At 33.9% G+C, this 15,234-nt stretch overlaps 1 protein-coding gene across 2 annotated transcripts in view; it reads left to right on the top strand.

The window, feature by feature from the left end:
* Positions 1-15,234, top strand: part of Exoc4 (exocyst complex component 4) — a 741,153-nt gene that overhangs the window by 332,076 nt on the left and 393,843 nt on the right. The window lies entirely within an intron of this gene.

The following is a 15,234-nucleotide window of genomic DNA, read 5'->3' as shown; positions in this document are numbered from 1 at the left end:
TTAAAATAATTTTTTATTTTATGAAAAAAAACAAAATTTCCTAACAATAAGAGAATAGCAATAGTTATATGCTGTGTAGTCATTCAGAGTACAAGACACAGACAAAAAAAATTTCCTCTTACAACAAACAGAAAATAACCAAAAACTGTTTTTTCATTGAACTAAAAGAAACTTACAGTATAAATGAAACAAATTAGAACATTATTAAGATATTTTTGATACAGCGGGAAAAGTAATTTGTGGAAATATTTGAACATCTCCTTACTTCCTGTTTATTTGTCATATATATTATATATATATACACACACACAATTTTAAAAGGAACTTTTAAGATTCAGATATCTAGTATAATATTAATTGTGTGTGTTCTCTCTAAAGATCTATATTGTTCAGCTTTTCTTCTGCTGGAACACAATACCCAACACGCACAATTTAAAGGAAGAGATGTATAATTTGGCTCCCAGTTTCAGAAGATTCATTCTATGGTCAGCTAACACCAAGTCAGGAACATCCTGATAGAATGGTGTGGGAGATCAAACTTACTTACTTCATGGCACCCAGGAAGCAGAGCTCAGAGGGAGTGTGCCAGCAAAAGACATGCCTTTCAGAGGCATACCCCTAACCCCCAGTAACCTGCCTCTACCTGGGCCTCACCTCCTAGCAGCACTCTCAGAAAGGCACCTTCACGATCCATTCATGTCTCCAGTAGCCTCTAAATCTGGTGAAATTGACAATTAGGCGTAATCATCGCAGGAACCATTATACATTTTGCTATATTTTCATTTAATGGAACAAAATATGTGAGTTTACTTATAAATTAGATCATATCTAAGAATAACACCTCAGCTTCCTAAAAGATCTTCTATAATACTGGAAGAATTTGGAATAGCAATTAAGCAAAGAGTACAGAATTAGTCAGAGATAATACTATGTGTACTTTTCCAAAACATTTGGCAGTTTAACTGGAATTTTTCCACTTTCCCATTAAACAAAACTTAGTAAATTTATACCATTATAACTATTTAAATTAAAATCTCTTATTTAGGTAGGCATTACGTGAGTTTCTCTAGTTACATTTAAAAGTAAAAACCAATATATAGATTAAAATAAAAAATTATACTTCCATAAAGATAGAGTTTTGAAGAAGTATTTTTAACCTTTAAAAATATCTGCTTTGACAAATATTTGCAGCAAGCAAATAGATTTGAGAATCATGGCATTAAGAGACTTAAAATTGCTTTTCTTAAAATGGCTTTTCTTGGTATAGTTGATATTATATATATACTACATAGTATATATATTATAATATTGAATTTCTGTATTAAATACTATTCCTGTATATCAGTTGACTTTGCTAATTAGTTTAATATTCATTGTCTCTGTAATTATAATTGATTTCCACTTAGCATTGTTAATGTTCAGGAAAAATACCATAATCATTATAGTTGTCTTCTAACCTGGATTTTATGACATAATTTACTGCTATCTTATACAATGGATCAGTGATGGGGAAGCTTTTAGAGTTTTCAATAATAAAACAACCCACTATGGAACTTGTGCCATAGGTTTGGCACCACTGCTATAGATGGAGTCCTTGTACTTGGATTGTTTCAAGTATAGAAGAAACCCAATGTGGGCTATTTAGCAGTGTCAATCACTTTTCAAGAGTTTTTTTAAAACTAATATGAAGCAGAAAAATGTGTCTTAGTACTTATTTCACACTTAGGTTATATTTCATAGAGAAGACTGGTATTTTAATGTACTGTGGTTCTTTAATTTTTTTAGCATAACATGTACTGCTTTGCTAGCAGGTTGTTTTCAGGCTTGATAATATTCCCACTCATCTTACTTATTTGGTGTCTAATCCAGAATTTAAATTATTATTGATTAGAACTAGAGAAGCTTTTTCATATGATGTAGTTTATCAGTCATTCTTTTTTATGTCTCTTTTAATGGAAGTAGCAAGAATATTATGTGATATGTGAAGTAAGTTAATTCTGTGATAAGCAAGTGACCATTTTAGAGTATAAATAGCCCTTGACACAAATTGCAACTTTACATCTCAAACATTAAACAGTTTCAACTGAAACCTCAGAACATGCTGTGGAATTTCAAATTGCTTAGATTTTATAGTTTTTTAAATTTAATTTAATTTTTTTTTTTTTTTGAGACAGGGTCTCACTATGTAGTTGAGGCTGACTTGGAACTCACTGTGTAGCCCAGGCTGGTCTCAAAATCACAGTGATCCTCCTGCCTCAGCCTCCAGAGTGCTGGGATTATAGATGTATGCCACCACACCCAGCTTTAATTTTATTTTTTATACTTAAACATTTTTGAGTGTTTGATGTATTATTCCTTAAGTTTAGGAGTTTAATTCTTGAAATTATAAGAATGAATTTGAGGTGCTCAGTAATGCAAGGTCCTGAGTTCAATCCGAGGTACAAGAAAGAAAGAAAAATCAAGTTGAATTATCATAATAGTCTATATTATTTCTATTATCATTTAAAATTTCTCATTTTTCCTTCAGTAATTCAGTTATTTATATTCCACATATATTTTAAATATTTATGATGTATACTTTTTTTTCTATAAGTTAGTTCTGGACTAACTATGATTTAGAAATAATTTCTCATATTTTTGAAAGATTAATAAAATATAATTGTGTAGCTATGTCTTCCATCCTTGGTAGTACACATTGCTTTAATATCATGCTAGTTCAAAGTGACTGTCATTTAGTATTCTGTTATTTAAAAGACAGTATGGTATAGTGTGAGAGGCAGTGTAGGAAAATGGAACTGTATGAGAAAGTAGATACGAAATTAAAAATAAAAACTACAGAGCATCTTGGTTCCAGTCTAAGCTCTTTTCACTTGAGTTTCACAAATCAGTTATTTGTGATCAGAGTCCTCTATTTCCTAAGGAAACTAAAGAGAAAGATTATATCCTTGTCTACAGAGTGCACACTTGGTGGCTACACAGGTTGCAAAATTGAACACCTCAGGGCTGGGGATTTAGTTCAGTGTTTCTGAAGCCTGCCTTGCAAGCTCCAATTCCTGAGTTCTAGCCTTGGTTTAAAAAAAAAAAAAAAAAAAGTATGTGAGTCAGTGGAATCTCTTATGCTTTGTGGGAGAATTCAATTCAGTACAACCTCTCCTGAAGTCATTTGTGTGTGTGTGTGTGTGTGTGTGTGTGTGAGTGAAATTACATTTCCTGTTACCTATTAGTGATTTTCCTCCTAATGCTATTCTTGAGTGTGTTTCCACTTGTAGCAAGTGACTCGTATTATTTTCCCATGTCAGTTAGCCAAACTTCTAATTGATTAAAACAATTTTTCATTTATAACTTAGAACATAATTAAAATGTGCGGAAAGAACTTATCACAAATTGGCTTTTATCACAATACCCATTTAAGCATATGTCATTGTTTACTTGTCTTAGTGAACTCATATATATATTATTTTACTGGAAGAGAGAAACATTTTCCTTTGCTATTTTTCTCCTATGTCTAGCATCAGTGGTACTCTGACTTCCTGCAGCTTTTCATATGATTTTCAATACTTTATTTATTAAAATAACTTTTCATAATTTTTGCTCAGCTCATAGTGCATTCTTTTCAGCCTACTGGGTTTTTTATATTGAAAACTGAACCACCCTTCTTACAATACAGAAAAGATTCCATTTACACAGTGTAATGTATTCCTAGCAGAAGTCTGTACTGTCTTCATAAAATTATTCTACAAGGGCCTCAGTGATGGTAATCATGCAAACTTATGTTTATACTGCCCTCATTATTGCTGCTGTTTCATTACTAGGCACTTTCATAGAATGTTGAAGGCAGCATACTGACTTCCTGTCTCTCCATTCCTCATTAACTCTGCTGGCCCTTTTACTTGTTTATTTAATGTTTTTCCTTACTGTTTTCTTTCTGGCCAATCTCCTGTCTTAAAAAGATGGAGTATAGTATTAGCTGGCTTGTTTTACCTTTAGACTACCAAGACACTGCATGCTATTAAATCCTTAATCAACACTTGTGATAAGAGGTCATCTAATCAGTTTTTTTGCATGAGGATCTAAATGAACAAAACAGGCTGAAACAAATATGTTGCTAACCACGACCAGGTAAATTCTAAAATACTTTCCCCAAAATATAGACATAATACCCTAACATACTTTGCCCAAAATATGTCTAGTGCCTTTTTTGCCCACCAACATGTTTGCTGTTTTTCACTTTCCAGTGGAAACCTTTAAAAAATGGGCATATTATTCTAATAAATGAAATTTATTTAGTGGATCTTCAATTTGGGAAAAACGAAGACATGTCAATTTTGAAATTTGAATGGCATATTTTCTTTCTTTTCTGTATATTTGATGTACATTTAGGTATCTTTCAAAAACAAGTATTACTTTTAAATAAGTACAATACAGTAATTATTAACCATAATCTAACTATAAATAAACCTTTGGCAACAAAATACATTTTATTGAGTTATCAACCATAGTTTTAACACAGCGATTCTTTTATTTGATCAATACATAATGTTATTTCAGGAAATTTACTTTGCAGTTGTTCTTTGTGGGAATTGTAAGGTATGAAGTAAGAATTTATTTTCTCTTTGTTTTTCCATTAATTTCTCATGATTCTTTATTGTATGAACTCCTACAACTTAATGACATCCTATGCCTTCAGTTTGTTAGTACAGTTCTTCATATAGCAAAACATAGGTGAGAATGTAACTTATGTCTTTAAAAGTCTTAAATGCTTGCAGCATCTAAAATATGCAGTAATACTCTTAACTCCCAACCCTTTTGGGCCAATAAGGTGTTTTGGTGGGAGTGTTGCTAAGTGAAAACAAAACCAAGTCCTTGAGTCTATTGTACCTATCACCTCATAATTGCCAAGGTCTCCATTATATAGGTGAAATCATCCAAGAAATGTAGAGGGATTTAATGGAGTCCATTTTCGCTTTAGAAACAGAATTCCAGGTTGTTGTTAGTTATGACAAGAAACAAAGATTAGAACACAAAGAACCCAAGGGAGCCCTATCACTGTGTCCTATTACGATGCTTCTCTGCTTAAGTAGAGCAGGACAGCTGCAACACCTCTTCCTTGTCTTATAAAGATATCATCCTTATTAGATCAGAGTGCAGACTTTTAACTTCATCTTCCCTGTACTTCCATAATTAGAACAAACTTGTGAATTACTATAGTAAGTGAAATTCACTTGTGGGGTGGTTAGAAGTGAACACTTTTCTCATTTTTGAAGTTCATGAATAACTATGAGTCTTAGTTTTCCTGATAATGTGAAGCAAAGCCTTCACTGGTTTGAATGTTGCTTTCTACCTTTTAATTTTTATGATTTGGTGACTGGAAAATGATTTTTTAATATTACTTAGGGAATCCAAAATCCTGACATTTTGAGATTTAAAAGTTCAAGTGACAAATGTAACATATTGTTTCTTTTGCTTCTTTGCTTAAGTAGTTTTTAAGAGCATTTGGCTCTTCAGAATAATAAGCACTTTCATATTTGAAGCAAGCTTCCTATGAGATAGTTAAAGACTGGTTGTTTGCACCCTTGGGGTAACTTTGCTGAGAAAAGAGGATATGTGCATGATGAGGGCATTTAAAGTTATAAAAATGTTGCTGATGCAAGCATATATACTGATGATAACTTGAATGCTGAACATCAAGACTATGAATCTTTTTCATTATTTATTATTAATAATACTTCATTAACATCAAGTATCAAGTCCTAGAGTGAGCAAAAAAATGAAATATTTCATGGTCAGCAAAGTGTGCTAGTACCTAAGAGATCTTTTGTGAAGATACAACACTTGGCAGCTTGGGCTTTTAAAAGGTGATGGGTCGGTATCTCCTCTGATTGGTATGCTTTTCTTAAGACAAGCAGCATTAAAAAAAAAAAAAAAGCACAACTGAAACACAACATTAGAGAGAAGAATGACTTGTAAAAATTATTATTCACAGATCTAGAAACTTAGTTTTCAGCAAGGTAGGGAACCATTTCAAAGTAACTCCCGGCCTGGCCATGGAAATGACTTGAAATTAGTTTGGAGAACAGGAAGAAGCTGAAACCAGTCTTGGAGCAATAAGTCTCCAAAAACCACCGATTAACGTTAGTGGCATAATTGCTTCTGGAAGCTTTCATTGCTGCATAATCCATCCATATATACTAGTTCCCCAAGATGAATGTTATATTAATAAAAATAAAGCTAATACTTATAATTAAAATTTATATTTTTGTCTAATTATACTACTTACAATATCACATGTTGTCAATACTGGCATATAAAATTCACTATTATAATTTTAAAAAAGGACAATTCATTTATTCCCAAAAATTCATCGAGTGCTTTGTTCCTAGTCTTGATCTAGTAATTAACAAACCTCTGACCTCATGAAGTTTAGTGAAAGACTCAGACAGTAAATCAGGACAGTGGTATGTGTAGAAAACAGTATCAGGGAACACTATTTAGAAGTGATAGTTTTTTGAAGAACGACAGAGTCGAGTCCAAAATTTATTTATTAATTAATGTTTTTGGTATCAGGGATTAAACTCAGGCCTTTGTGCTTGTGAGGAAGGCTCGACACCACTGAGCTAAATACCTAGCTGAGTCAGAAATTTGATAGTGACTGGAGACAGACACTGTTTTGGGAAAAAAAAATGAATAGAAAAGTCTTTTTGAGAACATGGTATTTGATTAGACCTAAAAATGAAATGATAGGGGAAGCCTTATGTATAGAGAGAGGAGAATGACCTGGCCAGAGCAAATGGTAAGTGAAAAAGAAGACAAATATGTTCAAAGCATAGGAGAAGTACTCATGTGAATGGTAATATGTTCTGCAGGAATGTGTGTTGGAGGATATACTCAGGATAGTCAACATAAAAAATAGACTTCATTTTGCATAAACAAGGAGGGTGTTACATTTAGATTTACAAGAAGTTTGGGACTATACCTGAAGTTTCCAATGGTTGTAAAGATGGAAAAGGAGAAAAAAGTCTGATGATACAGGATATCAAGAAAAATTATTTTGTATGACTTCATTTTATTGGATTTGAGGTATTCAAGTTCTATGGCTTTTAATTAAGTTGACTTTATTTCTGTGCTTAGTATGGAGAAAATGCTCCACCCCTCCCAGCAGTTATATATCCAGAAACGGAATATATAACTGAATATAGCCCACTTTGTATCATCCACTGATTCTGGAAAAATGTTACCGTGAGATTAGTCTATCAAGTTGTTAAGGACTTGTCCTTTGTAGTAGTTCAGATATATGAGCGTTTTTAAAAGATAGTTGTAGGCCAGGCGTGGTGGCACACGTCTGTAATCCCAGCACTTGGGAGGCTGAGGCAGGAGGATCAATGTGAGTTGGGACCAGCCTGGGCTACACAGTGAGTTCCAGGTCAGTCTCAACTACATAATGAGACCCTGTCTCAAAAATCAAAAACAAACAAAAGATAGTTGTAGCTAAACTATGTTGTCATTTTTTCCTAAAGAAATAAATGGTTTGGTAGGCTGTTTTGCAGAAGGGCTGGCTTGTGGTTGTTTGTTTGTTTGTTTGTTTTTTGTAATAAGATTTGTTAACAAATCTATTAAAATTTATTATGGAGAGTAATTCTGTGATAGTCACATAAGTTACATATGTTAGATTTTTGCAAATTTTGTAGCACTCTTACTGTGAATAAAGGAATGTGGTATGACTATTTTAGGTTTTCAAAACCCCTATCTGTATTCCTGTAACATCTTGTGTTTTTGCCCTTCTTAATGTTTTCTTTCTCAATTCTTAACACTACTTCTACAGTGAAGGTATGGAATAGTGCTTCAGATATATGTTCTATATAAACAGGATACAAAATAAGTATTTTCTTTAAAAAATAAGTTGCAGGGATTCTAATACATATTTTGTTATCTGATAAGAATAAAAACACGAAGGAAAATAGTTTCATTTTTAGTGACGACATTAAAATAGATCAGTCAGTCTCTTAGATCTAACAGTGTTACAGCAGTCACCCATTATCTACAGGATCATGTTCCACAAATATCAGTAGAAACTTAAAACCACAGATAGCACCCAACCCATTATACACTTGTTTCCTATACATACATAAATATGATGAAGTTTAATTTATAAATTAGTTACAGTAGTTAACAATATCTAATAGTAAAATAGAATAAATAGAATTGGAATGCAACTCAGTGGGATGTAACATGGAAGCCCTTGGGTTCAGTAGTCAACATGGGAAAAACAAACACTCTAAAAGCAAACAAAAACCACAACAACACTGTAACAAAATAAATTTACTTATGGAATTTTTCATTTAATATTTTTAGGTTGCTCTTAACTATGAATAACTGAAAACATGGAAATTAAAACCACAAAAGGGGACTATATATGCTAACTTCTGTTTTATATCTTTTTCCTCTTATTGAAAGTAACTAAAGTATTTCTGATAGATAAAATATAGAGTACAAAAAAGGTAATTTAAAAAATTTACATTTTTACAGCTTTGATCCTAAATAACTACTCTTTGTAACTTACAATCATATTTTGTTTTTACTAATTATTTCTGAGAAACTGAGATACTTTTTCCTTTTATGTTTTCTTTCTCTTCTTACTACATTGAAACCTTATGCTTGGATAAAGTAATCTTTGCCTCACCATTTTTTTTCATAAATCATGGGAAATTCTAAGATAAAACATTTCTAAGAGAAGAAATTCAGCTTTTAAAACTTTCTTATTTAGCCTCTCAAGTTGCACCTGAATTTTTTTCACTTTTATTTATAAAGGGTATAATAGCCTCTGAATATTGAAATTGTGTGTGTGTGTGGTTTGCTTTGAAAGGGAGATTTAGTTTGAATGTTTAGATTAAAACTGAATGTGAGAGGTTGAGATAATTCTTCTGTGTTTCTTTTCACAATATTTTTATTATTGGGAAATGCAGAAAAGCTGTTTCACCTATGGCAGTTTGATGTGCGCATTGATATTTTGCAGAATATTATTCTGAATTGTCACAGGTATGTGATATTTTTATACAGATACATGTTTGTTCTTAATGAGCTAAAGCTTATATAGACATTTTGAAAGATGTTGGTGATTAGACAGTCTAGCAAATAACATTGTGAATCATACATTATTCATGCATCGAAGGAAATGTGGCCACCTTTTTGCATTTTTATGAAACACAACAGGATTTTTTTCCTGCCCTCAAAATTATGAAGAATATTGCTGTGTTTTGAAAGCATTTGACCTACAAGGTCTGTGAAATGTTGAATGGTGATGTATTTAGATTCCAAACCCCATATTTCAGTTACTTTTTTTGAATTTGTATTAAAATGTTAATTACTTTTAATCGTCAAAATAACTTTGGCAAATTAAATAAATTTTATTCTGTTTTTTTTCAATTTTGTACTTTCAAATTGTGTTGTATGATATATGTCTAAACATTGATTGCACGTAGCATATTACTGAGTGAAATGGTGAGCCAATCAAAGCTGCAACCACTTATATAGTTACATTTCAACTGTGTCATTTTCTGCCAGTCTTAGCAGAAAAGCAAAAGGCATTCATTATGAAAATGATAAATAAATATCAGAAGTAAAAGTGAAAGAACAAAAGATTTAGTATCTATTTTCTGACATGTAAAGGTCTGTCACTTAAAAGAGGTAAATCAGGGCTGGGATTTAGCTCAGTTGCCCCACACCTGCCTTGCAAGCTCAAGGTCCTGAGGTCAATAACTGGTACTGGGAAAAAAAAGAAAAGAAAGAGGCAAAGCAGTTTTTGTTTTTCATTGCTTCCTAACTGTGGACAGAACTAATTGAGTATTAAAGAGATTCAAGTCTATATAGTGAGATTTAGTGCTAAGTAATATGAATTTTCTAATGAATAAGGCAAATAAAAGAGGAAAGCTTTCTTTGGAAGACAATATCCTTCCTGGAGATACTTAGGAGCTGAATTCAAGTTGCAATTAATTGGATGCTGAACGGTTAGATCTACATTAACTAACTATTACTGCAGGTCATTCTAATATACTGTACAAGCTCAGAGCTCTGGATAAATGTATTTCTTTTGGACTTTACTCACTTGGGTTACTTTTTTCACATTTCATGTTACTTTTGGTGAGTTTCATTGGCAGGGTCAAGTTGACTTCTGTATCAGTTTATCATTGACTTAGGGTGTAGAGTGAAACTCATGTCATGAGTATATCTAGAGTAGTTATTAAAGGAACTTCACACTTCCCCACCATATACTTTCCTTCTTTTCTACTCCAGTTTTTGCATTTTTCTGTTTTTTACCTGTGCCAGTAACTGGTACACACAAATTTAACTTAAATCTTTTAATGATTGTTAATCCAAAAAGGAAGCTGCCTTTTTTCTGCTGTAAATGTTAAAGTAGGATTAAACAACATGTTAAAATCGTACCAAAACAATACTTCCAATAAACCTAAAATCACCATGACTTTGCTGGGATGATTTTGACCTAGATTTAAGCTGATATTTTTTTATGTAGGCTTTCTTAACTTTATTCATTAAGTGTTACCAATTAATATTATTAGAAGTTTGTTTAGAAGGTTCATTTCAGTGCAGATTACAGTAGTTTCTGCACTCCCTTTTATATATTCTCAACATGTATTTTTCTTTGGGACTGCAAGAGAAAAAATATGCTTATTCAGCATTCAATGAAATATGTTTATGTCCTGCCACAGGCCCATTTATGTCTTATTTTTAAATTTAAATTGGTAATGTAATTTGCTATCAGAAATAACATGGACATACCTAAAGGAAAAATGCAGTGTTTCCCTTTAATAAGTAATATTCATTTAAGTATTAGCTATGAATTATTTCTCTTATAATTTAGAAAAATTGTTTACTATTCTTTTTGCCCTTTACATCATGTACGTACATACATACTCCTATTTATTTTGATCTATCATTGTTACTTTACAAACTTTGTTACTCTGACTTCTGTATAGTACAATTTTCAGTTTTCTTACATTCATTAATTGTGATCTCAACATCAGTCATTTATATGTGCATTTGTGTGTTTTCTATTGTTACAGCAAAATACCTGAGTATAGGTAATATAGCAAGTTGAAGGGCATGATGATAGCATTAGCTTGACTCTTCTGAGAAACTCAGGACTGATTACAACGTTATAGTGAAGTGTGACAGCTCAGCATTACAGCCAAGTGTTAGAGCTATCTGAAGGTCTCCAGAGGTCGAGAAACTGAACTGCACTCAGAGGAATAAAGTGCCGGCCCAGAGGAGTTCACACTCCGAAGTCTGAGCCCCAAATAGAAATGGAAGCAACCTTAAATCTATGGAGAAGGGTGTTGGGGGTCAAGTACTGGGTAAGCATGTTTGCAGAATGGAAGGGCAGAATTAACAAAACATGAAACATCTAGTGGTAACATCTTGTAGCTTGAACAATTACATTTGCAATACAGATATCCTTAACAAAACATCTGATGCCTGGCAAAAACATCAGGAGATCTTAGAAACAAAGACCTACCACGGTGGTTCTGTATTATTTCCATATCCGCATCACAGCGGTAGGAACACATGGAAGAGGGAGAGATCTTATAGCAAAACAGGAAAACCAGACCCGGGAAAGTGCCCAGACTTGCATTTTGTAACTACCTTCCCTTGAAGGAACTAACTAGGGTTACAAGACAACTAAGTTAATTCTTTCTAAGGCAGTGCTTCCAGTGACCTCCCTCTAGGACAGTGATGGCAAATCTGTTAAAGCTTTCGGTGATACAAACAGCCCACTGTAGCATGGGAGCCATAGGTTCACCACCACTGTTGTAGACTCTGCTTGTCAACAGTTTACCACTTCTAACCTCTCCATGGTGGAAACAGTTTCAACATGTGAACCCTTGGTGGGGGAAGGAAGACAAACCCATCCAAACCATAGCAGTATATCCTACTGCAAGTGAAATAGTTTCTATTTCAAAGTGTGATAGGCAACCTGATTCCATTTGTGTAAAGTGGAGTGATTCTGGATGGTTGCCCTCCTCCACCCCTCTTGGGAGTCCCCACAGTTAATACATAATAGATCACCTGCATCCTGTGTGAGTCTGCAACTACATATTATCTTTGTGAACTTTTGGTAGAGCAGTCTGCACCTGTGTTATCTTTACTGCCTTTTAAACTGTGTGATGCTTTGTTTGAACTAAACTGTGTAAAACTTCCCTAACCCCTGCTAGTTTAGCAAAGTTCTGCTCCTGTAAAATTCCACTTGTGCTCCTCCTCCCCCTGAGCCCTCCCCAAATAGAAGAACCCTTAAAAGGACCTTCCTTGCAAACTGCCTTTCCTTCGTTCAGAGTTTTTGAACCACTCTGGAATGCAGGTCAGCTATAATAATAAAGGATTCCATATAATTTAGAGTGTGGCACATCTCTATAGTTCGAACTTTCAGGACCCCATTACAATAGTCAACAACTCTCATTTTCCTTATTGTGGTTAAAAACTAACAAAGCTCCAGAAGAAACCAATGCCAAACTAAGCAATAATATTTTCTTTTACATTAATTATTTAATATGTGAGACTGGAAAGTTCTTTGAAATATCATTAATGAGAATACCAAGATATATGGGAAAATAGAGGTGGAAGCATCTTGGCTCAAGTCTGTAATCACAGCTACTCAGGAGCCAGGGAATGAGGAACACAAGTTCCAGGACAGCCTGAGCAACTTAGTGAGACCCTGTCTCAAGATAAAGAGTAGCCTAGAGATACAACTCATTTATTCATCCCCATTAATTTAGTCCCCAATGCTGAAAAATAAAACAAAATAAAAACAAACAAAAGATAATTTGTTTTTTAACTCCATTAATTTCATTTTATAGTAAGTGTGGTTCTATGTGAGTTTGAATTTGGAAATGCTGAGTCTATCCAGTCTTTTCTTTTGCTCTTAAAGAATAGAGTTTGTTATGTTCTCAGGTAGTTTTTATTAGTTGTGGAAGAACAGCAATTATTTGGAAATTTCTACATTTTAAACTCCATGAGCATTCTTTAAATCTTATTATTATAAACTACCACACTGTGAATAAGTAAAAACAATTTTTTTAAATAATGGCAGGAAGAAAAAGTATATTGCTAGTAATTTTCTAAGGTACTACTCCTCCATGAAAGAATATGGAAATGTACTCAAGTACACTCTGAATTCCAATCTATACACAAGTGTAACCATGACCCAGAGCAAGAATATTGACATAGGTCTCTTTCAATGCCCCAGAAGACATTTCTACTGACAAATTTTGGAGGAAACTGAGACAGCTCAGCCTTACAGCCAAGTGTTACAGTTCTGTGTTACAGCTATAGCAATTTGAAGACAGAATTGGAAAGCCACTCAAAGAGGTGGAGAGAAAAAAAAAAACCTTTTATTAGCCAGCTGGCCCAGAAGAGTTTTAATCACTCTGAATTCTGAGCCCCAAGTGGTAGTGAGAGTGAGTTCATATACAGTTGGGAAAGAAAGTTGAGAGCAACTTTTTTAAGCCTGTGACATAGCTAGAAGTGGGAAACCCTGGAGGTGGAGTTAACATTGTTGAAACCTTAGGTAGAAATATCACTACTAATATTTACGTTGTTTGAACAGCATACTATGATACTTTGGGCCGGGTACAGAAGGTTACATTTTATGGCAAAAGCATGGTGGGCAAAGGCTTTTGCAACATTGGGCTGGTACAGAACTAACAGTTACATTATGGCAAAAACATGGAGGGGAGACAAAAGTCTTTCCTGTTGTGCATTATTTCTTAACCAAATATTCTTTAAAAGATCATCATTATTCTGATTTCTGTCATTATAGATAAATTGGATTTTGCCTATGTTTGAACTTCATATAAATAGCAGCATATAATGGGTCCTCTGGTGTATGGCGTCTTTGATGCAACATGGCATTTGTGCTTATTATTCACATTATTGGGAGTCTCAGCAATAATTACTTTGCTTATGTTGGTTTTTGAGTTCACTATTGAAATTATTTTTAAAAGGCAATAGTCATTGTTTTGAAATATGTATAACACCTTTTAGGACTTTATGATTCTAAAAACTATGGGCTAGTAAGAGACCCTGAAGGTTGAGACAGTGTGCAGCAAGGGCAGTATGCCAGGGGGTCCAAAATCTGGACTCTGTATGATGAACATAAATAGTGGCATTTAGTCTGGAAGTAAAAGCTTAGGTAGCTGAAATTAATTGACTGCTTCTTAGACTTTGAGATTTATAAATCAGCAAAAAAATAATTGGTAACTAATATAACTTGCTGGTTTAATTAGAGGAAAGGAATTTCAATATGCAGAAAAGTGAAGGTGACATTATTTCAGAATTACAACCCATTCTTTTCAGAGATAGTGGGCAACTTTAAATAGCCCTTTTTATACCTTGTGTAGTGGCACACACCTATACCAGCTCTTGGGAAGCTGAGGTGGGCAGATTGTCAGGAATTCTAGGCCAACCTGGGCTACATAGTAAGTTCAAGGCCAGCCTGAACTACTTGGTGACCTCTTGTCTCCAAACAAAACAAAAGGAAACACAATATTCCTATAGGCTACTTTTTTTGTTGTTGTTAGGGGAAGTTACTTTAAGATTTATTCACTTACTTATTCTAGCCAGGGGGAAGGGAGCGTGTTTGGTCAACAAAGCTAACAATGGTTCTTCTCACTTTGGAAACTTTTGAGGGAGACTAGATGCCTCCTGTGCTGGTTAATTCTGAACTAAACAGAGCAAAGAGCACAAGTTACTTTACATTGTGACATTTCCTAGGTTTTCACTATTAAAGTTTTCCCTATCATTCCTCCCTTTGTTTTGGGGGGTAACTCCTTACCCCTCAATATATTTATACCAATTTTTATTGTTCCACATAGTTAACATCTGATAGTGTTGAACAACAGCTATTCTCTGATGTATGAGGTTTTTTTGTTGTTGTTTTGTTTTGTTTTTTTATGACAGGGTCTCACTATGTAGTTGAGACTGACCTGGAACTCACTATGCAGCCCAGGCTGGTCTTGAACTTGCAGTGATACTCCTGTCTCAGCCTCCCAAGTGCTGGGATTAAAGGCATGTGCCACCACACCTGGCTAGTATGAGTTTTGATACCCATGTTACCATACAGGGACCAAACATGAGAAGAAGCAGTGTAACAATAATTGGTCCTGCGAGGGATCTGACCCAAGCTCTCCATCCTGACAAGTTAGGCCAAAATTGAATGTCGGGTCCTCA

Source organism: Fukomys damarensis, unplaced genomic scaffold (genome assembly GCF_012274545.1).
Source record: "Fukomys damarensis isolate Sample0158 unplaced genomic scaffold, DMR_v1.0_HiC HiC_scaffold_4, whole genome shotgun sequence".
Taxonomy (NCBI): domain Eukaryota; kingdom Metazoa; phylum Chordata; class Mammalia; order Rodentia; family Bathyergidae; genus Fukomys; species Fukomys damarensis.
The sequence above is the reverse complement of the archived record's forward strand: the minus strand, read 5'-3'. Positions and strand labels throughout refer to the sequence as shown.